General features: G+C 48.6%; 1 long non-coding RNA gene across 1 annotated transcript in view; it reads right to left on the bottom strand.

Annotated features, from left to right (window-relative positions):
- LOC147573363 (uncharacterized) overlaps positions 1-24,201 on the bottom strand; it is a 124,960-nt gene extending 100,759 nt beyond the window's left edge. Inside the window, exons 1-2 of the long non-coding RNA XR_015245129.1 lie at positions 24,108-24,201; positions 16,680-16,825 (exon numbers count right to left, since the gene is read on the bottom strand). This is a non-coding gene — a long non-coding RNA (uncharacterized LOC147573363). The remainder of the gene's footprint in view (positions 1-16,679; positions 16,826-24,107) is intronic.
- Positions 24,202-25,142: the final 941 nt, after the last annotated feature.

Raw genomic sequence — 25,142 nt, 5'->3', positions numbered from 1 at the left:
AATGCTTTTAAGTATTCATCTTGTGTCTTCTTTGTCTCCCCACTAAGCACCATGAAGGTGGGATTCTTTTCTTCGTTGTTCACTGTTCTATCCCGAGCCCCTAAAACAGGTCAGCACACAATACACTCGCTAAATATCCATTGAATTAACAAATGAGTAAATGATGGATTCACCTTTGCATCCCAACACGGGTTCTGCTACCTACTGGCGGTCTGAGTCCCAAACACGAGACGCGTTCTATCCTGGGATTTGGATGCCCCTTGACCCTCACGAGCCTTCGAGAACTCCGACGTTCACAGGCTACCTTCCTCTTTATTTGCTTTACTTGACGCTCTTCAGAAACAACATCTCGCCCTTTCCTGAGAAAGGAAAGACATCTCTGTTCAAAAGAGGACTTTCAATCAAGGAGCCTGAACAAACAACCTTGCTGAGTCTTTCTGTGGGAACGAAGCACAACTTGAAGTGCCCCTGGTGTCCTCGGCCGTCCCGAGCAAGCCTGTGCAAGCGCTAATGAATCATTTCCATCTTTGCCATAAACCGGGGTCACGAGCGAGAGTATTGTTCTTGGACGAGAACACGCGTCCTCGAGAAACTCACACTTGGGGTGACCTCAGCAGTAGGCCAGACTGTCTGTGTCTCTCCGGGGCAGACAGCATGAGCGTTTGAATTACAGCAGCAGGAAGTTCCCTCCTCTGCGAGCTTGGGTGTAGACTTCCTACGCCCCAGAAGGAAAAGTGGGCAGCCGTAAGGTGTCGGCAGAGTAACTCAGGTACAGAACACATTACAGGACTCAGCGTCTACCAGGGCTTGCATTTAAAAGTGTGTGTGTGTGTGTGTGTGTGTGCGTGCGTGTATGACTGCATGTGTGTGTTTATTTTAAGAGGAGAAGTGGCAGAAAACATGAGGAAAGAGGCAGTAAAATTCCTTGAGTAAGACCTGTATCTCTACTTTCAAAGGTCTACTGAGGGGCCCCTGGGTGGCTCAGTCCGTTAATGCATCTGATTCTTGATTTCGGCTCAGGTCATGATCTCATGGTTTGTAAGATCGAGCCCCGCACTGGGCTCCGTGCTGACAGCACAGAGCCTGCATGGGATTCTCTCTCTCTCCCTCTCTCTCTCTGTCCCTCCTCTTTTGTGCTCTTTCTCTCTCTCAAAAACAAATAAATACACTTTTAAAAAAATTAACGAATAAGGAGGGCCTGGGTGGCTCTGTCCGTTAAGCATCCGACTTCGGCTCCGGTCACGATCTCCCGGTTTGTGGGTTTGGGCCCCTCTGTGCTGACAGCTCAGAGCCTGGATCCTGCTTTAGATTCTGTGTCTCCCTCTCTCTCTCTTCCCCTCTCCCACTCATGCTCTCTTTTTGTCTCGAAAATAAATATTTAAAAATGTTTAACTAATTTTTTTTTAAAAAGGGTCTTTTGAGCTTGTCTGTAGAAGAAGAGAGAACAGTCCGCTCGCCTCTGTGATGTGATATACTACAACACATCTAGGCTCCCTGCAGCCCCTGTGGTTGAATCCCCGTTTTACCAATAAAAAATAGTTCCTAGTTGCTAAGAGCCCATTTTGTGTTACAAACGGAGCCTTTTGCTTCACATCTTTCTCATCCTGACAGCAATGCCGTGACACAGGACACGTTCTTCCCCCTTTATTCGAGATGAAGCCATCAAGTCTCAGAGGGCTCAGATGCCATCCCCAGAAATGGCAAGGCTGGGATTCAGATCCAAGTCCGCCGACTCCAGACTGCAGCGTCTGGGTGGGTCCGTCTGCTGAGGGATGACGGGAAAGCCCAGCTCTCCTTGCGTACTTGGTTATTTGCCTCTGAAGGGTGGGAGAGCTGTTGCCGATCTCATTTCTTAGCCCCTCCGTTAGACAAGCCATGGAACCAGTTCCCTATTCTCTATCACCTCTGTTGGAAAGACCTGGACTGTCTCTGTCTTCCTGGCCACATTCTGGCCAATGCACACATCTTCTTTCAGGAAACAATCAAGCAAACAGTATTCGGAGCAAGTACACAACTGATCTCGCAACTGCAGTCACAACCACAGCACAGAGTAAAGGGGCAACTGAGTGGTCATTGGCACGATTTAAATAATCTGAATTCGGGGTGGCTCAGGCAGCTAAGCGTCTGACTCTCGGTTTCGGCTCAGGTCAGATCTCACGGTTCATGAGTTGGAGCCCCGTGTTCAGCTCTATGTTGGGCTCTATGCTGACAGCGCAGACCTTGCTTGAGATTCATATTCTCTCTCTCTCTCTCTCTCTCTCTCTCTCTCAAAATAAATAAACTTTAAAAAATGCAAGCTGGAATAAATTGCACTACTAGGTATTTACCCAAAGGATACAAAAAATATTAATTCAAAGGAATACATGCACCCCAATGTTTATAACCGCATTATCAACAATAGCCAAATTATGGAAAGAGCCCAAATGTCCACTGACTGATGAATGGGTAAAGAAGATACACACACACACACACACACACACACACACACACACACACACACACTCACATACACACACACACACACACAATGGAATATTACTCACTATAAAAAAAAATAATGAAATCTTGCCATTTACAATCACATGGATGGAGGTAGAGAGTATTATGCTAAGTGAAATACGTCAGAGGAAGACAAACACCATACGATTTCACTCGTGGAATTTCAGAAACAAATGAACACGGGGAGGAGAGAGACAAAGCATAAAACAGACTCAACTATATAGAGAGCAAATTGACGGTTGCTGGAGGGTTGGTGGGATGGGTTAAATAGGTGACAGCGATTAAGGGGGGCATGTGTGATGAGCACCAGATGTTGTATCTAAGTGTCAAGTCACTAAATTCTACACCTGAAACTAACATGACACTTTATGTGCACTAACTAGAATTTAAATGAAAACTTGCGGAAAAAAAGAACGCAAGCTGGAATGAACATTGGCTTTTAACCTTAATAGTAATTCCTGATGAGTTGAGACTGCAAGATGCAAATAGAGCTTTATTATGTCACTTTAAGGTTGAAGGAGGACATTAGGACTTGCTTATTGGGGCGCCTGGGTGGCTCAGTCAGTTAAGCATCCGACTTCGGTTCAGGTCATGATCTCATGGTTTGTGAGTTTGAGCCCGGTGCATCTGGCTCCACACTGACAGCGCGGAGCCTGCTTGGGATTGTTTCTTGCATGTAACTCAGGTGAGCTATTTCAGCCTGAGCCTCTTGTTCTCATCAGGACAAAAGATTTGTGCTGCGGGGTCATCGCTCAGATCAGAAATGATACGTGCAGAGTATCAAAGCACAATTCCTGACATGCGAAGGCAGCCGATGTTACTTATTTTTCTCGCATTTTTCAATCAGCCTCAGGAAGCCGCAAGATTCCAAAAAGGCTGCAACTAAACATTTTTCGGGAGAGGCGAGAGAAACGCATTGCTTTCGGTTCAGGAGAAAGTGGGAAAACGACGTTTAAGATGATGAGCTATGTCCTTAATAACATTACCTGAAAGAATGCTAACACTTAGAAGATTCAGGGTGGGGGTGGGCCAGAAGAAAAGTAGGACAAAAAAGGTTGTTTTGGTGTTGTTGTTTTATCACTCAGCCAGGAAATGCTCATTTAGCTTCTCTTTAATTTGTGGGTAGGGGAGAGACCGGAATCAAGAGGCCTCGTGCTGACTATTGAGATCCGGGCTAGCCATCAGGAAACCTGGGCGCTGGTCTCAGCTCATTTCCCCTCTCCAGGCCTCAGTTTCCCTTTCTGCTAACAAATTATTAGGTTAGTGGCATCTGTGCTCTTTAAAACGTGCACGTAGCACCATTTACTAGGGTCTGACTCCGTGCATTCCTGGGAGAGACCCCAAGATCATTTATGCCCCAGAGCTCCGGATTCTGACAGGAGCTCCTGCAAAATCTCCTGGCCTAGGACTTGAAGGGTCCCCTCTGGGTTTCAGACTCTCTCAGACCAGGCATAGACACCTACTGAAGAGGAACAGGAAAGAGCGGCCAGTGAAGGTCAAGGGAGACAGAGAAGGCTATGGGAAAACTGGCTTCAACTCGGAAGGGTGGTTAAGAGTAGTGCAGAAATGAAAGAAGAAGTCTTTCCAGGTTGGAAATTTCAATCTATTGGTAGAACCCAGAAAAGGCACGGGAGGGGTGTTGCAGAGCGAGGCCAAACCACAAAGGCAAGTGACTCAACATGGGTCCAAACCCAGCTCCACAACGCTGTGACCGTGAACAAGAATTTATTTTCTCTGAGTTCTATTTTCCTCATCTATAAAAAGGAGACCATAATAGTACCTCCATCAGAGATTTTGAGGGTTAACTAGAACACTATATTGTGCACTCATCAATGTTCCCAGTAAAAGAGAAGGAACACCATGACCGTTGTCATTATTTTTTTTTTCAACTTTTTTTTTTTTTGGGGGGGGGGACAGAGAGAGACAGAGCATGAACGGGGGAGGGGCAGAGAGAGAGGGAGACACAGAATCGGAAGCAGGCTCCAGGCTCTGAGCCATCAGCCCAGAGCCCAACGCGGGGCTCGAACTCACGGACTGCGAGATCGTGACCTGGCTGAAGTCGGACGCTCAACCGACTGTGCCACCCAGGCGCCCCAACCGTTGTCATTATTTCTATTAAGTTCTACAGATCCCCTTGGATGGTTCACTGTCCCTGTCAACTCAACATGCCTATGCTTTGAGCCACCGTGCAAAATGCCATCCCACGGTGGGAACATGGGATCTGGGGTCTGGAAGAGAAGCTGGGTATTTGATATTTGGAGCCAGATTCTTTCTGGGGGGGCCGGGGGCTGTCCTGTGAGTTGTAGGAAGTCTAGCAGCATCCCTGGCCCCCACCCACTAGATGCTGATAGCATCTCCCAGTTGTGACAACCCAGAAAGAATCCGGACTTTGTCAGAGGTCCCCTGGAGGGGCACACTTGCCCCAGTAGTTAACAACTACTGATTTAGAGTAATGAAAACCCATTTCACAGGAGAAGGGTAGAATTAGCTAACTAGAGGATTTAACTGGTGGGAGGGGGGGGTGGGGAGGGGTGCCGATTTTAAAGAGATAGCAGATATTTGTTTTGGGGTTATGTTTTTGCCTATTTCAAAATCTCAGACCCGTCTACCACAAGGTAGTCCATAAATGAGTTGAAGAACCAGTGGTTTCTGTACAGTAATCCGTTACCCCCCTCCCCCCACCACCACCGGATGGAGAGTGTCTAAGTCCCAATTACTAACCGCAAGCACAGTTCTTGGCTGAGCCCCAGAGGGCTTTTCTGTTCTTCCTTCAGTTACACAGTCGCCACGGAGATCCCAGAGACTCCCGCCCAGAGCTTGCCTGACCTCTCATCTCCCCAAGATGCTCAGACGGCCCAGGGAAATCCTGGAGAGGACCTGCCAAGAGCTGTGACCAAGGTAACAGATCTGCCTCCTTATCTATAAGCCGGTCAACTTCCCCCAATTCTTTCCAAGAGGAAAAGTTAACCAGGCAGCCGGGCTCATCAGAACTGCCCGACGAAGGCCAGCTGGCCGGGCTGGCCACCCCCTGGCCTACTCGGCCGCACGGCCTCCAGGCCAGGCCCAGACAGAGGCAGGAAAAGCCGACGCACCCGTTTTCCTCGAAGGCAGCCTGCCTTTCCAGCACCACATCAGCTAAGTCACCTCTCCTTCCTCCCTGCTCAGACTCTGAAGTGTCCTCTGTCTTCTCCCGCCCTGTCCTGGCCTTCAGAGTCAGGTGGGCCAAGCCGAGAGGGTTTCCTGGAGCTGAACATTATTCAAATACTCCAGGTGAGCACTTCAAGCAGCTGATACAGTCAAGTGCTGTTCTTAACTTCTAGAATGTTCTTTGTCGTCCCTACTTCACCCTCAACCACTTTGTTCTTCAGCTGAGGCTTTTGCCCCTGGCGTTTCCTGCGTGGAAGGGTCACCCGTTTACACTTCAAACAACCACTTGAGGACATTAAACAGATTGCATGCTTAACTTTTCTTTTTTTAAAGATATTTTTTTTTAATGTTTGTTTATTTTTGAGAGAGAAGGGAGTGTGTGAGCAGGGGAGGGGCAGAGAGAGAAGGAGCGAGACAGGATCCCAAGCAGGCTCTGTGCTGTCAGCGCAGAGCCTGACACAGGGCTCGATCTCATAAACCGTGAGATCGTGACCTGAGCCAAGCTCGGACGCTCAACTGCCTGGGCCACCCAAGTGCCACTAACTCTTTTTTTTTTTTTTTTTTTTTTTAATCCCCCGTACCTAACTCTGTGCCCGACACACCTAGCAGGTGCTTGACATGGATCGCTAAAGTCGTCAACAGGATCTGACAACTTCCACTGCTTCTCAGCTCGGACTTGATTCTGAAGTTCAATCACTCGCGCAGTTAGCTCCTTCCCTCACTCGGTCGCGAATTTAACCACACTGCGGTGGTTCCTGGAAGGCCTAATGTGTGTCGGGCACTGCACCCGGCACTAGGGCTGTGTGTTGGAAGAAACGGACACGGCCTCCGAACTCAGGTCGTGCTTGGGTATTCCAAAATCCAGACCTCTCACTAACTCAGACTGAGCACCCCTCCAAGTTGAGTTTCACAGTGTGTAAAGAGTCAAGGAACTCAGAGCTTCTGCCCCCCGAGAGGGGAACTTTAAAAGTCTATGTTCAATCATACCGTTCACTTGAGCCACTATCCTCTTTGGTCCATCCAAAGCCTCTGTCCTTTTTGTTTTCTTCCCTTCCTCCCCATTTCCACTCCCATTCTCTCTCCCATACTGTATTTCATATGCACCCTTTAATATGCTCCTGACCGGGGCGCCTGGGTGGCGCAGTCGGTTAAGTGTCCGACTTCAGCCAGGTCACCATCTTGCGGTCCGTGAGTTCGAGCCCCGCGTCGGGCTCTGGGCTGATGGCTCAGAGCCTGGAGCCTGTTTCCGATTCTGTGTCTCCCTCTCTCTCTGCCCCTCCCCCGTCCATGCTCTGTCTCTCTCTGTCCCAAAAATAAATAAATGTTGAAAAAAAAAATATCTTTAATATGCTCCTGACCTTGTCAGTTACGTTTTATGTGTACATATGTGCACGTGCACTTAATTCCCACTGAAGGTTGTGCTTAATTCCCACTGAAGGTTCAAAACCATATCCTGTTTTGGGGCCCCCAGGTGGCTCCATCAGTTGAGCGTCCGACTTCGGCTCAGGTCATGATCTCACAGTTCGTGAGTTCGAGCCCCGCGTCGGGCTCTGTGCTGACAGTTCAGGGACTGGAGCCTGCTTCCGATTCCATGTCTCCCTCTCTCTCTGCTCCTCCCCTGCTCACACTCTGTCTCTCTCTCAAAAATAAATAAAGGTTAAAAAAAAAAATTTTTAATACAAAAATCATATCCTGTTTCTTTTCTCGATTAGAATTTTTTACAAAACCTGTGCATCATACGTCCGATGAGTTCATTTAGAACGCTGCACAGTATTCGGATTAGCTTCCTATGGTGGCTGCAACAAATCATCACGAATTTAGGGGCTTAAGCAATACAAGTTTATTACCTTACAGTTCTGGAGGCCAGAGGTCGGGAATGGGTCTCGCCAGGCAGAAGTCGAGATATCAGCAGAGCTACGTTCCTTCCCAGGAACGACTCTGTTCTCTCTAGATGCCACGGCTCTAGGGGAGAATCGGTTTCCTTGCCCTTTCTAGCTCCAGAGGACACCCGTTCCTGACTCTGTGGGCCACCTTCAAGGCAATGGCACGTTGTCTTTCTGAAATCACATCGCTCTGACACTGATTTCGCCATCTCCTCCTTTCACACATGAGGCCTTTTGTGATGACACTGGGCCCTCCTGGGTGATCCACGATAATCTATTTTAAAATCAGCGGATTAGCAACCTTACTATTATACCACCTCCATCCCCCTTTGCTATATTATGTATTCACAGCTTCCAGGAATTAGGACGTGGACCCGTCTGGGGGTGGGGGCAGTGGTAGGGGGAAGCACTTTTCTGCCTGCTGCAGTATTCCATAATGTATGCCCGCCATATTTTAATGAATCCAAGTTTCTATCTCCAAGGAAATGAAAGGACCCCCAGCAACACCCCCTCCCCTATAATTCCTCAATCAAAGAGTGCCTTGTTGTTCATCCTAGCAGATCTAGGAGAGAATTTCTTGGGGCTATATAGACCTAGGAATGGTATCACTGAGTCTTAAGTAATATTTATAGCTGTGATGCTATATGACTTCAGAAAAACACAGAAAAATTCACTTTCAGACTCCCAAGCAGGCTAGCAGTATTTCTACAGAAAATGTCTAAAGAAGACATTAGAGCCCTTCCCAAATTTCTGGTCTCTCACCACCTTCCAGGCACATGGTGGGATCGCCCTCCCCTGACCCCTGAGAAGTCAGGCATGGTCACGTGACTTGCTTTGGCCAACAAAGGAAGTATGAGAAGCGAGAATATGTTCTACAGACCAAAGTTTTTTTGTTTTTTTAAACGTTTATTTACTTTTGAGAGACAGAAAGAGACAGAGCATGGGCAGGAGAGAAACAGAGAGAGAGAGGGGAACACAGAATCGGAAGCAGGCTCCAGGCTCTGAGCCGTTAGCACAGAGCCTGATGTGGGGCTCAAACCCATAAACTGTGAAATCATGACCTGAGCTGCAGTCGACACTCAACTGGGTCACCCAGGAGCCCCTCTACAGACCAAAGTTTTGAGAGCCAGTGCACAGCTGTGCCTGGAGAGCACAAACTTAAATGCTGACACAAAGCCTCCATCAGGCTGGGTCTCTAAGTGACCCCAACGGACCTCTGACATCTATCACCCCCACCCTTGCCAACTCACTGGGTAGTACTGTTCAGAAGAAAAGAAACTTTTATTATGTAAAACCAGTGAATTGTACGGTGTTTCTTTATTCTACCATAAAGTAGCCTATCCTGCCCAACAGGTCTTTAAGACCAGGAAGTTGCCCACTTTCAACTCTATTTAGATACTGAGAATCTTTATAAAGTAATTTTTATCACGTTTTTCCTCCTTTAGCCCTCAAATGAGTCGCCTTCCCCTTTCCCGCCAGGAACACCCCTGAGATCTATGAAATCATCTCTTTGCTCCAGGTTTCTGCTCACTGACTGTCAAGTCAAAGGACTTCTGTGCATCACCCACGTGTACCTTGAGTTCAAGGACGCTTTTCATCATGCCGAGGTAGAAAAGGCAGTTATCTGCCACAGTGGGAGTGGTCAAATAATACCAACTCAAGAGACTGTTTTCCTAATCTTACATGTACCAACCAAGGCTCAGAGAGGATGGGAGGCTAGTCAGGGTCACACAGCCAGAAACAAGAGGCGTCAGGATGAGAATCCAGCTTCCGTGCAGTGCAGCGTACTTCCCCGTTGGGCAGCTCAGAGAACAGCATCCCGTGATACCATCCAGGACGTAACCTCTCTCTGCCATGCCCCGCCCCCCCCCCCCCCCCCCCCCCGCCAGACACAGAGCTTAAACACAAGAGACAGTGCATGGATTCCCTTCCCTGTTTTGGAAGAATGCAAATGCAAATGATGGTCTCCTGTCTATTTCCAATGAAATTAGCATTTGGGCTAAATGCTGCCCAGCATCTCTGTCACACATTTGCTAAAACTTCCTCTCTGGTCAATTGCGAATGGAGCCCCACAAGCCCTCTCCATCAGGTGGGATATCGCGCACCATGATGTAAGTCCAGGGTCTCAGGAGACATAAACAACTGAATCACCAAGTGTTCCTGGAAGTAAATATAAACTGGACAGTACGGGGACATACGAGGAGACTCCAGGCAAAAAAAAAAAGCGGGGGAGGGGGGGCATGTTCAGTTTCAAATACAAATGAGAGCTTGAATGGGGAAGAAACCAAAATGACCCATTTCCTCTCATATTATCATAACTGTGTTTAACAGTGACCCTAGATGTACTGGGAGGCTTGTCTGTCGGCAGATGGTGTGGCTTTCCTTATCAGTCCATCAGCTGGGCTAACATGACCCTGTGGAAATGTTTTTCTCCTCTGCATCTGTGCAAATAAACACTGGTAATTTCTAATATCAAGCTGCTTGCCTGTAAAGTGATCTAAGTGATGTAAACTTAATGCACAAATTATGGCTCACTTCCACTTGGACCTAAGACTGATCAACTGGCTAATTCCTCTGATTTCCCCTTTTGTCCTTGCTCTTGACCCTGACAGATTATCACCCCGAAAGTGAGTAAACGGTCCTACGCCAGAGGGTCCCATTTGTTCCTAGGTCTCAAACTTCTACTTCTTTCAAAGGGAATGTGGGTTGTGACCCCAGACGGCTTGACGTGATTGTTAACACGCTCCCCTCATGGTGCTCAGAACCCAGAGATCCCGAACAAGGAGGCTAAAGGGTTTGACCGGCATGAAGCTAGTAATGGTTCTGGGGGATGCTACATGTTTGCGCATGATGTAAGAGGGCTTGAGCCATGGCACGGACCTCTAGAGGAGAGGATACAACGGAGCGCTCAAGAGCTTAGGATCCAAACCTGGGTTCAAATGCTGCTCTCCCATGAAGTGGCCCCTTGCCCTGGAGGGATTGACTCAAACTTTCCCATCCTGTTTCAGAGCTCAACTTGGAAAAAGAGGATAATAGAGGGAGTCAGTGTGAGAGAATTAAGTAAAATCATTTAGGTAAATGCTTAAGTGTCCTTGTATGAACTACTACAAGGGTAAGAATAGGAGTCACAGATTTCCCACGGGGCAGTGGTTCTAGGTTTTTGCTGGAAGGATACCCAACCCGGGATAAGACTTCAAGGACTAAAAGGTAGCCACACACACAGATTTCTGGACTCTGGGGGCTCGGGCAACCCTAGAGGAGACGAAAGGGTCATCCAGATGGACCAGAGGCACCATCTTGGGATGCAGTGACAATGGTGAGTCTCCAAATTATCAAAGGCAGTGGAGTTGCCTTTGAGGAGGAGACGCTAAGAAGAAAGCTCCCTTCTTTGGAGCAGGTGAGAGTCACGAGCCAGTCAGCCGTGGCCACTGAGAAGGCACTGGACTCCAAGATGCGGTCAGAGAGGGCCTCCCACCAGCTGAGGACATCACCCAAGATGCAGGAAGGGGTGTTATCCTCTTGCTGGCAACTCTTCCCTGGTTTCCCGTGACCATAGGGGGAAAATAAAACTCCTTTCGATGGGCAACAGGGCCGCCCCTTCCTGACCCCTCAGCACCACCTCCCCGCTTGCCCCTCCAAGCATCTCCCTCCAGCCACACTTGGCCTCCTCTCTGCTCCCCAGACAGGCTGTTTCCAGGAGACTCGCCCACCTTCTCTGCAACCAGCTGGCACCTAGTTCTCAGCGCATCCTGGCTCCAGCATCACTTCTTCAGAGGAGCCTTTCTGGGGTGCTCAATGAGGGCATCCTCACTGTTTGGGCCCCATCCCCCACAGCCCTGCAGGTCTAGAAGCTTTACCATGTCACCGGTCCCCGAGAGTCTCAAATGCCTTATTAACGTCCTTTACCTGTACTGATGCCGCCTGCTAGAAGCTTTCCCGTGTGACCGGTCCCCAAGAGTCTCAAATACCTTATTAACGTCCTTTACCTGTGTTAGTGCCGCCTGCTTCAAAGACTTCAAAATCCCCAAGTGTGCTAGCACCTTGACTGATAGTCCCTTCCCAAGTCAGGAAACAGCCAGGTCAGGGACCCCAAGTTTCCATACCACACTCGATTCTCTTATCACTCTACGAAGGCTACGGGCACCTCCCGTGACTGCAGCCTCGGCCGATAAATCGGAGGCCATCAGCACTTGTCTTCAAGACCACAGAGAGGAAACCGTCAGCCAGTCAAGGGAAACAGGCTGGGAAAACACAGCCCGTCGTCCTCCAGTCCACGGTGCTCCCCAGACTGTCCGCACCTGGACGGGGCTGTCATCACACAGCGGGAGGAGGCCGCGGCTAGAAGCCCATCAGGTGGAACGTAGGCCTTGGGCTGATGGAAACGCCGAAAGGCCAACAAGGGGGTGTAACTGCCTTCCAGGCGGTGATTATCCCGAGGACATCAGCCCCTTTGCGGCATCCTAGGGCCGGTGCGCGTTTCCCCCAGGGGTGACCTTGAGAATGTAGGACGGAGCAGCAAATTTGGAAGACCAGCTCCTGCTCGGTGTGTGAAAATTCCCGAGTCTGCTCTTCCTGGACACTTTGGAACCCCAACGGGATTGGCAGCCGCTGCCTCGGGAAGTTCCACTTGGAAAGTTCCTCAAGAAGTCATCTGCAGCGTCCCCCAACCCAGCCCAAAATGGCGTTACCTAGGATTTTTTTGAACAGCGCAGGTTCACGGTTTTCAACAGGATTCTGGTCTGGCCCCCCAGATGCATGCTGCCCAATCGCCACCGGGGCGAAATCTGAAAGCACCCAAGCAGTGACTGCGAGGTGGAGATCTGAAGCTTAAAATCTTAGAGGCCACTGGCCACCTGGAAAGCTGATCTCCAACTTGAGCATCTCAGACCCAAACCACCCCCCCCCATGCCCTACCCGGAAACGGGGTCTGCCTTGGCTCAAAGCAGGGCAGAGATTCTCATCGACCTCGTACCTATGAACTTCAGCGGGTGTTCGTCATTATGGCAGCTCACCGACCATCCCCGCCACTCCTGTCGGGCGTGATGGCTCTCTCACCGTGGCAGGCACGGTCTGGTGGCAAATCAGATGTCGCCAGTCATAGGAGGGCAGCTGAGGGATGCCGCCTCTTGCCCTCCAGAGACAGCCAGAGAGGGAGAAAGTGCGCTAATGTCCGCAAGTTGAACGGCATGTCCCAGGGGTTTGAAGCTTTAGGAAACTGACAGCTGGTCAGAAGCGAAATGGGTTCGAATTCATTAATTTCAGGTGAGTGCTAGTGCCTCCCTAAATTATCACACTAGCGGCTAGAGTCTGGTTGATCACAGAATCACAGGCCTTCGTGGCATAAAAACCACAGGGCGAAGAGCCCACTAGCTACAGCATATAATGCTGATATCCCACTGGGAACCCTTCGAGCTCCGTGTGTGCACCCTGGCGTCTGTGTACTCACAACAGCCAGCCACCGGAGATCTTGAGGCTGACCGTGGCTTCCAACCGAGCTGGCTTTGCTCAGAGGTGCAGAAAGCCACGGGTTGCCTGGGTTTTAAGTCCACCCCCCATCCTCCTCCTGGGCTGGAGAGGGGGGGCGCCTAACAAATAGCTGACAGGTGCAACCATTCTAAGGCAGGGCTTGCCTTCCAGTTTCCCTGATGAGATCGGGCCAAAGCTCCCCTCTGTGGGACTCTGCTGGACCTTGGGGTCTTCTTTGGCACCTTCCTCTGTCCTGTCCTGCCTGGGTATGACCTCCCTGAGAGCCTGGCCTTGACCTGGAGTCCTCATCCCAGGGTCTGCTCAGGGGTCATGTTAGCTTCACCTGCTCTGATACTCTACTCCTCCAGCAGCCTTCTTAGACTTTGAAGGCAAGACTTATTCTGGAGATTACCCCGATCAGATACATGCTTTGCAAATATTGTTTCCTATTCTGTAGGCTGCCTTTTCACTCTGTTGACTATTTCCTAATGTTTAGTTATTTATTTTGAGAAAAAGAGAGTGGGGGAAGGACAGAGAGAATCCCAAGGAGGCTCTCCCCTTTAGCACAGAACCTGACGTGGGGCTCAATCTTACCAACCATGAGATAGTGACCTGAGCCAAAATCAAGAGTTGGGCGTTCAACTGAGCCACCCAGGTAGGTGCCCCTCTGTTAACTATTCCTTTGCCGAAAAAGCAGAGGCTTTTTCATTTAACATGGTTCCACTTGTCTATTCTCCTTCTTTATTGCCTGTGCTTTTGGTATCCTATCGGTGAAATCATCGCCAAGACCAATGCCATGGATCTTTTCCTTGTACAAGCTTTACCTAGCATCAAGAGTGTGACATACACTTAAAATTTGTTAAGAGGATCTATCTCGGGGCACCTGGGTGGCTCAGTCGGTGAAGCGTCCGACTTCGGCTCAGGTCATGATCTCACGGTTTGTGAGTTTGAGCCCTGTGTCAGGCTCTGTGTGGACACCTCAGAGCCTGGAGCCTGCTTCGGATTCTGTGTCTCCTTCTCTCTCTGCCCCTCCCCCACTTGCGCTCTGTCTCTGTCTATCAAAAATAAATAAAAGTAAAAAAAAATTTTTTTTAAAAAGAGGATCTATCTCATGTTAAGTGTTCTTACCGCAATAAAATTTTTAAGAAGAAGGAGAAAGGGAAGATATATTTGCATAAGGAACAGTTCAAAGAATTACCATTGGCATATAAATACCCAAATAGACAGTTTACAGTCCAGCAGGGATGATACCCAGATCTATGTTCATACACATCACATTGTCTTTTGACTACGTTACATGCACACGCACACATGCAAAAGTAGTGCAAAGATAAGGGTAACCAGGAAGAATGAACCACCTAAACGCTGAACTTGGAAGTCCACCTATTGCTGAGGCATAAAAGGATATTTTAGGATTCCTTCTCTCAAAGTCAGCCTGTGGGAAAGCAGTCTGGCTCCCTTGGCATCACCCTTAAAGGGTCGGAGCGTGCCTCCAGAAAGTCAGTCTTGCTTCATCAACACCTCCCCCAGGATGTGACATCCATGAAAATATCCAAAGGCTTCTGTGGCCTTCTCGGGAGTAACGTGTTCCACGAGTTTCCCGCAGTGACACAGGGCGAGGAGCAGAAAGACCGTAGCAACAGACACACATAGGTTTGGATGCTGCCCCTACTACTTCTACTTCTGTGGCACTGGAGTTCCAAATACCCAAATGTTTGTCCAGCCTTCCCTTCTGTCAAGTGGGGCAGCCACCACTGTCCTCACAGGCTCGTGGTGAGGAGTCTGTGTGTTAAGCACCCAGCTAGGTACCTGGCACCTAGTAGGACTCAGTGAAGTTTGTTTTCCGTCTGTCCTACATCATGGAGGAAATCCTTGCTTTCTTGCAAGGACTCAGAGCCAAGAGACATTCAAGGGACTTTTGAAGACAGAGATCTGGTAAGCTCCTTGAAGGCAGAGGCTAAATCTTTTAAGGGTTCCGGAGAGTGCCAAGCCTGGGGGAGCTGCCCAAGAAACATTTAAATAATAATAGTTGCTTACGAACTGGATTGTGGTCTCAGTTCCCTTGGAGAGGTCGCCACCTGGTGGACAACACTCAACACAGCACACCTCTGGGAACGCGTGCACTCCTAGGGCCATTTAAACCCTGACAACCTGCTGCCATTTACAGCTCCCGCGAGCCTGTGCGAGTAACAAGGAGTTTCTGGAGAAGCAGAAAAGGCAATTTAGAAGGAAAATAGCAACTTCTTGGGGTTCTAAAAAGATCAATGCATTTTCTTGCCTCTGGTCCTTGGCTTAGAGACTCCATCTTGTCCCATTTCCTGGCCTTAAGGTTTACAAGAATTACAAATTCGCATCTGAAATCCTCAAACTTCAAAGCATGTTAAACATCAACAAAAGTAACCTTAAACTAAGCCAAGTGACAGGGAAAACGTCAAAGCCTCTCCATCTATATGTAGGGGGCATGGGTAGCAGGAAACCAAGATAGAAATATCTGGTCTCCACTGCTCTGAAATGTTAACACTACTTGATTTTTGTATCTAAGATACACAATCACCTCATGGAAACATACTGGCAACAGACAGCTGATTTCTGAATGGTGGATACACTGATAAAACAGAGCAGAAAGGAAATTCTAAATGGGGGGGGGGGTGGAAGGAGAAATCCTGGGCTCCCATTCAGTAAGTCTGATAAAATGGAAAGAACACAGGGGCACCTGCGTGGCTCAGTCGGTCGAATGTCCGACTTGGGTTCAGGTCATGATCTCATGGTTTGTGCGTTTTAGCTCCACATAGGGCTCTCTGCTGTCAGCACAGAGCCCACTTGGGATTCTCTGTCCACCCCCTCTCTCTGCCCCTTCCCAGTTGATTCTCTCTCTCTCTCAAAAATAAAACATTTTTTAAAAACGGAAAGAACGTGGCTTTAAAGGCTACCAGATGACTGGCTACAAATCCCAATTGGGCCATCTTGGACAAAGTATTCAGCCTCTCTAAAACCGTGAAATGAGTTGATCAACTTTCCCCTGTGTAACCGCCACATGGCCACTTCTAGTTATGGTCCCCAAGTCCACACCACCAAGACGATCTGGGATAGATTCTTCAGCAGTCCCGAAGTTCAGAGGTAAGCCACCCCACGCATTTGTGCGAGTGTTTGGGTTTTATTTACGATCACGTGCCACGTTGCCCTGCATTACTCAGATAATCACCTCATTTCACCAGGCGAGTGTTTTCACAACGAGTGCATGGAAGTCTGGGGTCAAAGAAACACTTATTAAATAATGCCCACACATTTCCTGAGCAGACTTTTCAAGCAAAGCCAGTAACGTAAGGAAAGCGCTGCCTACTTCCTCTGCTTCCTGAAACTTCCCAGTTAGCGCCTGGGATCAGCTCCACTTGGCGAGACCCGCGAACCCTTTCGGCTTATCGGCCCCGGGAAGAAAGAGGTGCTTGAGTGGAGTTCACGCGACATGCGCTGGCCTCTCCCTTCGCCCTCCCAGCAGTTATTTCCTGCATCGAAGGGAGACGTGGAAAGGACATTTACATGGGTGGCAAAAGCCCCCATCTTGGTGTCAGCCCAAAGGAAGGGACATCAAGATAGGAAGACGGAGGTAAGGGAAATCAAGATAGTTCTGACATAGCGGCGCTGTACCCCCACCCCCAGAACCCAACCCAAGACCCCTTCACTGACGGCTGATCCTGTGTCTTTCCTTGTTTCTAGAGGTGCTCAAAGAGTCCAGCAGACTCGTTTCCTGCCCGCCGTGTTGGAAAGTTGGCACCGATTTCACAGCTGAGGTCCTCTTGTTGAAATCCGATTAGGTTCTTCTCTGTGTTATCCTTGAACGGGATCCTGGACATTAATACCGAATAAGGAAGGGGCTAGCAGGGGGGTCAGGCACAGCAGTCTACTGGGGAAGGTCAGCGGTGAAAGTCCTCCGTGCACACCCAAGCACCTGACAGGAGCCTGAGAGCTAGCAGCTAGGGGTCTGCATAACCCTTGAAGAAAGGACTTCCTAAGCCTCAGTTTCTTAATCTACAAAATGGGCATGATATTCCTCACAGCAGAACCCTGTGATGAAAAGTGAAACGATGGTCTCCTTTGGAAGTCTGTACAAATGTCCATTTGAAATCACCAATGAGAAGTGCTTTTACCAAAGTGCCTGGCACTTAGCGGGTACTCCAAAGAAAACTGTACTTCTGTCCTTACGGTTACCCAGGGAGGCCAGTATTATTGAACCTATTTTACGGAGGCAGCTCGGGATAATTCTGACTACATCACACATCCAGCAAGGGTTGGGGCTGAGGCTGAATCGGGCAAAAACTCAGTTGTATGCCCTCTCCAATGGGACAGGGATCCTAAAGCTTTGGGGGGCAGGTCAGTAGAATCTCTACAGAGTCTGGTTAAAGGTGAACCTTCTGGGGCCTCATCCCAGATTCTGACCCAGGAGTTCCATAGGGGGGCCCAGATTCTAATGAAAGTGGTCTTTAGCGACTACCCCAGAATTCTCAGTATAAAGCACTATGCACGTATCAAGTATTGTTATTACTACAAGTAATAATATCCCTATTAATATTAGTTTTTACTTTTATAACTACACTGAAAGGTAACAGCTTGAGCAGAGACTAAGTGAAAAAACAATCACATCCATACAAGCACACACACATACATATAAATGTAAAAAAAAAAAAAAACAACCCAGATCTGATTCTACTCACTCCAAATAGTAATAGAGAGTAACCTTACTAGACCTCCCCAGACCAAGTATATTTTGTTTTAATAAATTTGGTAAGCTGAAACATGTTTCGTGAGCCTATAATTTTGACCATAAAAATGGCTAAATCTCTCAAAGTCTCTGGATTTGGGAGGCTTTTTTTTTAAGGGTTTTTTTTTTTTTTTAGGTTGATTTATTTATTTTGAGAGGGAGAATGCTCGTGTGCATGCATAAGCAGGGGAGGGGCAGTGAGAGGGGGAGAGAGAGACTCCCAAGCACGCTCTACACTGTCAGCACGGAGCCTGACACGGGGCTCGAACCCATGAACTGAACCATGACGTCATGACGTGAGCTGAAATCAAGAGTCAGACGCTTCAGCAGGACTCATCATCAGGGAAACACCAATCAAAACCACAATGAGATACCACCTCACGCCTGCCAGAATGGCTACAATTAACAACTCAGGCAACAGATATTGGTGAGGATGCGGCCACTGCTGGTGGGAAGGCCAACTAGTGCAGCCACTCTGGAAAACAGGATGGAGGTTCCTCAAAACCTTAAAAATAGAGCTACCCTACGACCCAGCAATTGCACTACTAGGTATTTATCCAAGGGATAGAGGTGTGCTGTTTTGAAGGGACATATGCACCCCCATGTTTATGGCAGCACTATCCACAACAGCCAAAGTATGGAAAGAGCCCAAATGTCCATCGATGGATAAATGGATAAAGAAGATGTGGTATATACACGAAGGAGTATTACGCGGCAACCAAAAAGAATGAAATCTTGCCATTTGCAACGACGTGGATGGAACTGGAGGGGATTATGCTAAGTGAAATTAGTCTGACAAATATAGGACTTCACTCATATGAGGACTTTAAGACACAGAACAGATGAACATAAGGGAAGGGAAGCAAAAATAATATGAAAACAGGGAGGGAGACAAAACGTAAGAGACTCTTAAATATGGAGAACAAACAGAGGGTTACTGGAGGGGGTGTGGGAGGGGGGATGGGCTAAATGGGTAAGGGGCATTAGGGAATGTACTCCTGAAATCATTGTTGCACTCTATGCTAACTAATTTGGATGTAAATTTAAAAAAATAAAATAAAATTAAAAAAAAGAGTTGGATGCTTAACCAATAGAGCCATCCGGGTGCCCCTTTTGGGAGGTCAGGCAAATGAAACTCACTCATTCACCCAACAAACTTGTCATTGAGCTATTTTGTGTTAAGCACTGGGATAAATGTGAGGGGTTCAGAAATCAACGAGACTGAAGTCTCACGAAGCCCCCAAACTTGTCTGTCCTGTTGAGGAAACAAACTATATCAAATTATTCCAGTATACGTAAGTGCTACAAAAGAAAACCTCAGGGTGCGATGCCTACTGGGGATCAGCAAGTTTGGGGTAGAATGTTCTTCCTGAAGAATAGTCATTTAAGCTGAGCACTAAAGGTAGAAGGGGCTCACATGTGTAAAAAGCCAGAGTGGATGGCAAGTGCAAAGGCCCTGAGGCAGGAAGGAGCTTGGTGGATCCTGGGAGAGAAAGAAGCCCTAGGAGCCGGCTGTGGAAACCCAGAGCAGAGCACAAGGCAAGGTTGGAGAGAGAGCAGAGATCACACAAGGCCTCAGGGGCCTGGGTCGGAGTTTGAATTTTATCCCAAGTACAGTGGGTTAGCCATGGGAAGCCTTCAAATGGGAGCGAAACGTGATCATACCTGCCTCCTAAAATAATCGCTCTGGCCACTGTGTGGAGAATGGAGTGGTGGGGACAAGAGCACAAGCAGGGCACTGGTGGGGTGTACCCCAAGGAGGGAGGCCCAGGGGCGGGGGGCAGTAACGGTTACATAGGGGGCAACCACCCTCATAAAGGACCTGGAAACGAAGCGCCTGTTGGCTGCTGCCCTCCAGCCTGAAGCTCTGTTGCTCTCCGTCCTCTGTCCCCTCCAGCGACCTGGACCCTACAGGGGACACTTCCCCTCAGAAGGAGCCAGGAGGTCCCTTCCCGGGGTCACTCCCATTACAGCCTCCTCTGCCCCTCACACCAGGCTAGGGACATGTGGCTCATGAGTTTGTTAGTTCTCAAGGGGACAACTACGCCCCCAGGGACCCCCTGGCAATGTCTGCTCACATTGTTTGTCGTCCCAAGTCAGGGGTGGATCGTACGGCCACCTACTGAGTCAGGCCAGGGCTGCTAAATATCCTTCAATATACAGGGCAGCCCCCACAACAAGCAATTACCTGGCCCCAATGTCAACAGTGTCAAGGTCGAGAAGCCTGGACTTCTATTTCTTCTCTAAAGCCAGTGTCTCCCCAGGCAGTTCCCCGAGGGGCAGGAGAAGGAAGAATTCAAACGCTAGTACACAAGGCACAGGAAAGGAAACTGGAATGCATTCATTGATCTCCTAGTGCATACAGGCCACTGCCTTTTACACTTTAACTCATTTCCTATTTGTGTGGCATTTTGGTTAGTTTTGGGTTTGGGTTTTTGTTGTTTTTTTTTTTTTTACAACAAACCTGTACAAGACAGGTTAATTTTGTTACTCCCATGCCACAGAAGGGGAAAGTGAGATCCCGGTCATTGATAACCTTTCAAAATCACAGCGCTGGGATTCAAGGCCGAGGCTCACTGATACCTAGTGCAGCGGCCTTCTCCGAATTCCATAAAACCTCTTAGGTCAGCCGGAGGGGAAACAGAGCGGCCAAGTCTGATTGTAGGAGTCTGGTGTCCTGCCTGGGAAATGTAAATAATTTAGAGTACAGAGGCGGGAGGGATAATCATCCTGTCTGGCTTCGTGGGCCACCCAGAGGGAACGCTGGACCCCTCGCCACCATCCACGCCTGCAGGGCACCCCCCCCCCCCCCCAGCGTCTCAACCAGAAGTCCAGCCATTCCAGCAGGATCAAGGTGAAAGGTAAAAATAGCATTTGGCAACCAGAGTCCTCAATCCAGGAACCACTACTCCAGGCTGAGTAAACGATATGGAGGCAGAACTCCACCAACGTGTATTAATTTGATGCCTACTGTATGCAAACTTCTAAGGCAAAAACAGCGATGACTGGAAAGTCGAGTAAATAAATAGTTTTCGGACACCTTCCACTCTCATTATAAATTGCTTTATCAAGCCTATGTTTTATGCCAAGCCAAATGCAAGGCTCTGGGGTACCAGGACAGGCCCTGACCTCAAAGGGCGGGAAACAAACTACAAGAGACTCTTAAAGATAGAGAACGAGGGGCGCCTGGGTGGCGCAGTCGGTTAAGCGTCCGACTTCAGCCAGGTCACGATCTCGCGGTCCGTGAGTTCGAGCCCCGCGTCGGGCTCTGGGCTGATGGCTCAGAGCCTGGAGCCTGTTTCCGATTCTGTGTCTCCCTCTCTCTCTGCCCCTCCCCCGTTCATGCTCTGTCTCTCTCTGTCCCAAAAATAAATAAACGTTGAAAAAAAAAATTTTTTAAAAAAAATAAAATAAAATAAAATAAATAAAAAAAAAAGATAGAGAACGAACTGCGGGTTGACCGAGGGAGGTGGGTGGGGGGACGGGCTAGATGAGTGATGGCTACTACGGAGGGCATTTGTCTGGACGAGCGCTGGGCGTTGTATGAAAATGATGAATCACTGAATTCTACTCCTGAAACCAATATCGTACTGGAGGTTAACTACCTAAGATTTAAATTGAAAAGTTAAAATTTTTTAAACTTAAAAAAACAATGAAAGTGCTAATTAAGATCCATGCTGAACTCTCCTGGAGTTGGGTGGGGAATGGATGGCCAGCATCCCGAGTCCGAGCACTGAATGGATCATTATGAGAAACTACCAAGGACCATTCAGAAGGGCACTTCGAGGGCTAGGGACTGCAAGGTACAGACGTGAGCGAACTGCGATCTACAGGAGAGAAATCAAGAGACGCCTTGCGACGGACCGGCCCTTAATCTCAGGAAAACTCACGTGTGTAGGTATGAGAAGACTTGCTTCCTGGAAGAGGAGAACTAGTCAGAGTGCTAGACAGTGGACGAAGTAATTTACCCAGAGGCCAGAGCCATCTGGAAGGACAGAGACGGGAGGTAGGCAGGACCATTCAGGTACCACGGGGGCCCTGTCTTTGGAGCCCTTCGTACGTGGTCGCACCGAGACTGGTAAGAACTCCAGGGGAGTGTGTTTATTGACCGCACCGAATAGGTAAGAAAGCTGAAACACCCACCTACTACCCCAGCAGGAAGCCCAGAAGGGACCCCAGACCCTCTGGCTCAGAGCAGGTGACTGCCAGCTGGCACATGGGCCCAATCTGGTGCATCACCTATTTTTTGTATAAATGAAGTTCCACTGGAACAAAACACTCCCGTCCCCTTGCATAATACTGTCTGCGGCTGCTTCCGTGCTGGGACGGCAGAGCTCAGTGTGACAGCGACCATAAGGTCCACAAAACCTAAAGCATTTACCATCCGGCCCTTTAGCAGAAAAAGTCTGCGGACTGTGGCTCCACAGCTCGCTCTCTTGGCCCGGTCAGCCCAGCGAGGTCGGAGCTGGCAGTACTGGATGGGGCCCTCCCCCTGGGGACACTCCCAGCCCCTGGACACTGCGGGCCACTCCCCACGCTGAGGGGGCAGCGCTGGTGGGGAGGCGGAACTCAAGGGTCTTCTCAGGACGTACAAAGCCCTGTAAGAAAGCACATCCCTTGAGTGCTGGGATTCCTGTGGCATCTCCACTATTTATATTGAAAACACCACAAGAACTCATTTTTCATGCTATTTCAGCTGAAAACAGCCATGGCAGGACCACAATCTGGAGATCGGGGCCGGGGGGGGAAGGGGGTGTTTGCACAGCGGGGCTCAGCCCGAACGGTGCCCCAGGTTGCCTGTCCCAGGTGCACTGGGCCCCGGCCAGCCTTTCTTCTGGGATAGTGGGCTTGAGGAATGAGGGGAGGCGAGAGGGCAGAAGGTGCCTCGCTGGAAACGTCGCCTCCTGTAATCTGGAAAAGCATGAAGCCGCGAGCTGGCGCTCACACATCCACCTTGTTCGACAACCGCGCATGGGTCATTAATTGAAATAAAATGAAATGAAATGGAATCCAGATGTCCGTATATGTTCACTCGCACAAAACACAGAGACCAATCGCCAAATGGAAATGCACCAGAGTATCAGCCGCAGTTATTTGAGGGGTGTGGAAGTTACCTCGTGGTCTATCTCAACCCCTTGCCTTTGTTCTGGTTTCCTGGCACTTAGGCTAAGAGAAGGGGGAGAGAAAATAAAATTATTACTTAGAATTATTTTGCATTTCTCCCCATAAGAACGTACACTCCTTACGAGACGATGTTTATTTTTCAGTGTTAGATCTCTGCTGCCCAGCACACAGCCTGGAACATAGTAAGTGCTCAATTAATAGTTATGGATTCAGTCAGTGACTCTATTTTCATATATGCCAAATGGGTCCACAAGGCACATACGTTGTTGCTATAACTTTCATAAAGCACATGATTTAAAAATATATAGGGCACCTGAAGGGTTCAGTCGGTTCAGCGTCTGACTCTTGATTTCCGCTGAGGTCCTGATCTCATGGTTCGTGAGACTGAGTCCCACATTAGGCTCTGCACTGAAAGGGCGGAGCCTGCTTGGGATTCTCTCTCTCTCTCTGCCCCTCCCTCGCTTGTGCATGTAGTGTTCTATCTCTCCCTCAAAATAAACACACATTTTTTATTTTAAAAAATAAAAAAAATAAAAAGACCTATCAATCAAGTGAAAGAACAGAAACGAAAGACTTATTTAACAAATGTTTATGACTACCTACTATGTGTCCACATCACCATTTTCCCCTACCTTCAGGAAGCCGTGCCTGGTACAAAATTCATAGCAAATGCCTCAGAAGTATCCCTGACCACACATATTACACAAACCACCACCACCATAATCACCACCTACTTTGAAAGTGATATATAAAACAAACAAACAAAAAAACCCTACTCATCTTTAAGAGAATAAATGCTCCAGGGAGCCCATTATCCCAATCCCTGAGAGTCTGGAATACATTGTCCTGGGAGATAATAAAAGTGAATTACAACCAGAGCCCAGAGGAGAACCTAAAGTTGTTTTGGATAAGCTATCACGAGCCATTAGAAGCCAGGAACTAATTGTTTGAATAAACAAGTCAGCACTTAAAACGTTGCCAACACAAAGCCTGGCACCTGACATGCCTCATCCCACAGGCCCCCATCAGGCCTCAAACTCAGAGATCAAAGTCAAAAGCACACAATGAACTTAAGACAGTTGGAAAGGTTAACGACAAGCATCTGAGAGTCAGCGAAGTCACTGTGCGCGCTTAGTATGGGAAGCAGAAGACCGTGAGGCAGATCTCGACTCCTTCTCCTCCATTCCACAAATATGGGAATGAAACCTTTGTCGCAAAGGCCACTTACTTACGTTGAGTAAGAAAAGACGCCCAAAGAATAGCCGAGGTTGCAAAATAATAGCTGACCCGACTGTCTTGCTCAAGTCCGGCCCGCCAGTACTAAATGAGACCGGTGCTTGGATTTAATAATAAACCCGTGACTCTACGGGTTAACCTGCCCTCTTTGGACTTTCGTTACTAAAGATGCCCGTGACAGCTACCATGTTATCTAGAGCAGATCTGCCAGCCGAGAAGTGATTCCTATGGTAAGGGGGTGGGAAGGGCAGCTGGGAACAGGAGACGGCCCCTCCGAAAGTGAAATAAACATTCTTAAGAAGATAACACCCTCCATTAACCATCTCCCAGAACGATCAAAAATAAAATAGAATAGCCCTAGCCCATTGGAACAATCTTTTTATCCCAGGGAGAAAAAAGGAGCCAAACCAAAATGGCAGCCTGATGTAGATTTTTTTTTTCTCTTAAGATTGTCAAAGGACGGATTACTAGACTTTATCTAGTCATCCCACAAATGAGGAGTAATCACTGGCTGTGTGGCAGGCCTAGGTGCTAGGAAGAAAAAGGCCAGTCTTTGCCCTTAACGGCAAGTATGATTGATTCCTTAGGAACAGGTTAAAATTTGCTAATGGCCTTCTCTGGGCCAACTTTTGAGCTAGGTGCTTCGTAAATGGCATTCATCCATTCAGTAAGTGTTTGTTAAGCCCCGGGCAGGTACGATAAATACACTGTTGGGGCACTAAGGTTGCACGAAACCGACGCAAATCTGTCCTCACACACCTCACTGCGGGTCAATACAGCTCCGCTCAGCAGACATTTTTCCAGTTTCGTGGGGAGGAAGAGTGGGATTAGACACAACCCACTCGAGGTCACACCCCAGTCACCCCAGCCCACCCTCAGGCCTTTCCTCCTCCCCCCAGAAAGCTTGCCAGGACCAGCTGGCAAAGAGTGGAATGGGAGTTGCTTTATTGCCGGACAGCTGTTTGAGTTTGTTTTGTGTTTTGTTTCTACATAAACACCCTTGTCTATGAAACCCTTGTCTATTTCCCACT

Source organism: Puma concolor, chromosome E2, assembly GCF_028749965.1.
Source record: "Puma concolor isolate L17-30 chromosome E2, mPumCon1.1.hap2, whole genome shotgun sequence".
NCBI lineage: Eukaryota > Metazoa > Chordata > Mammalia > Carnivora > Felidae > Puma > Puma concolor.
The sequence above is the reverse complement of the archived record's forward strand: the minus strand, read 5'-3'. Positions and strand labels throughout refer to the sequence as shown.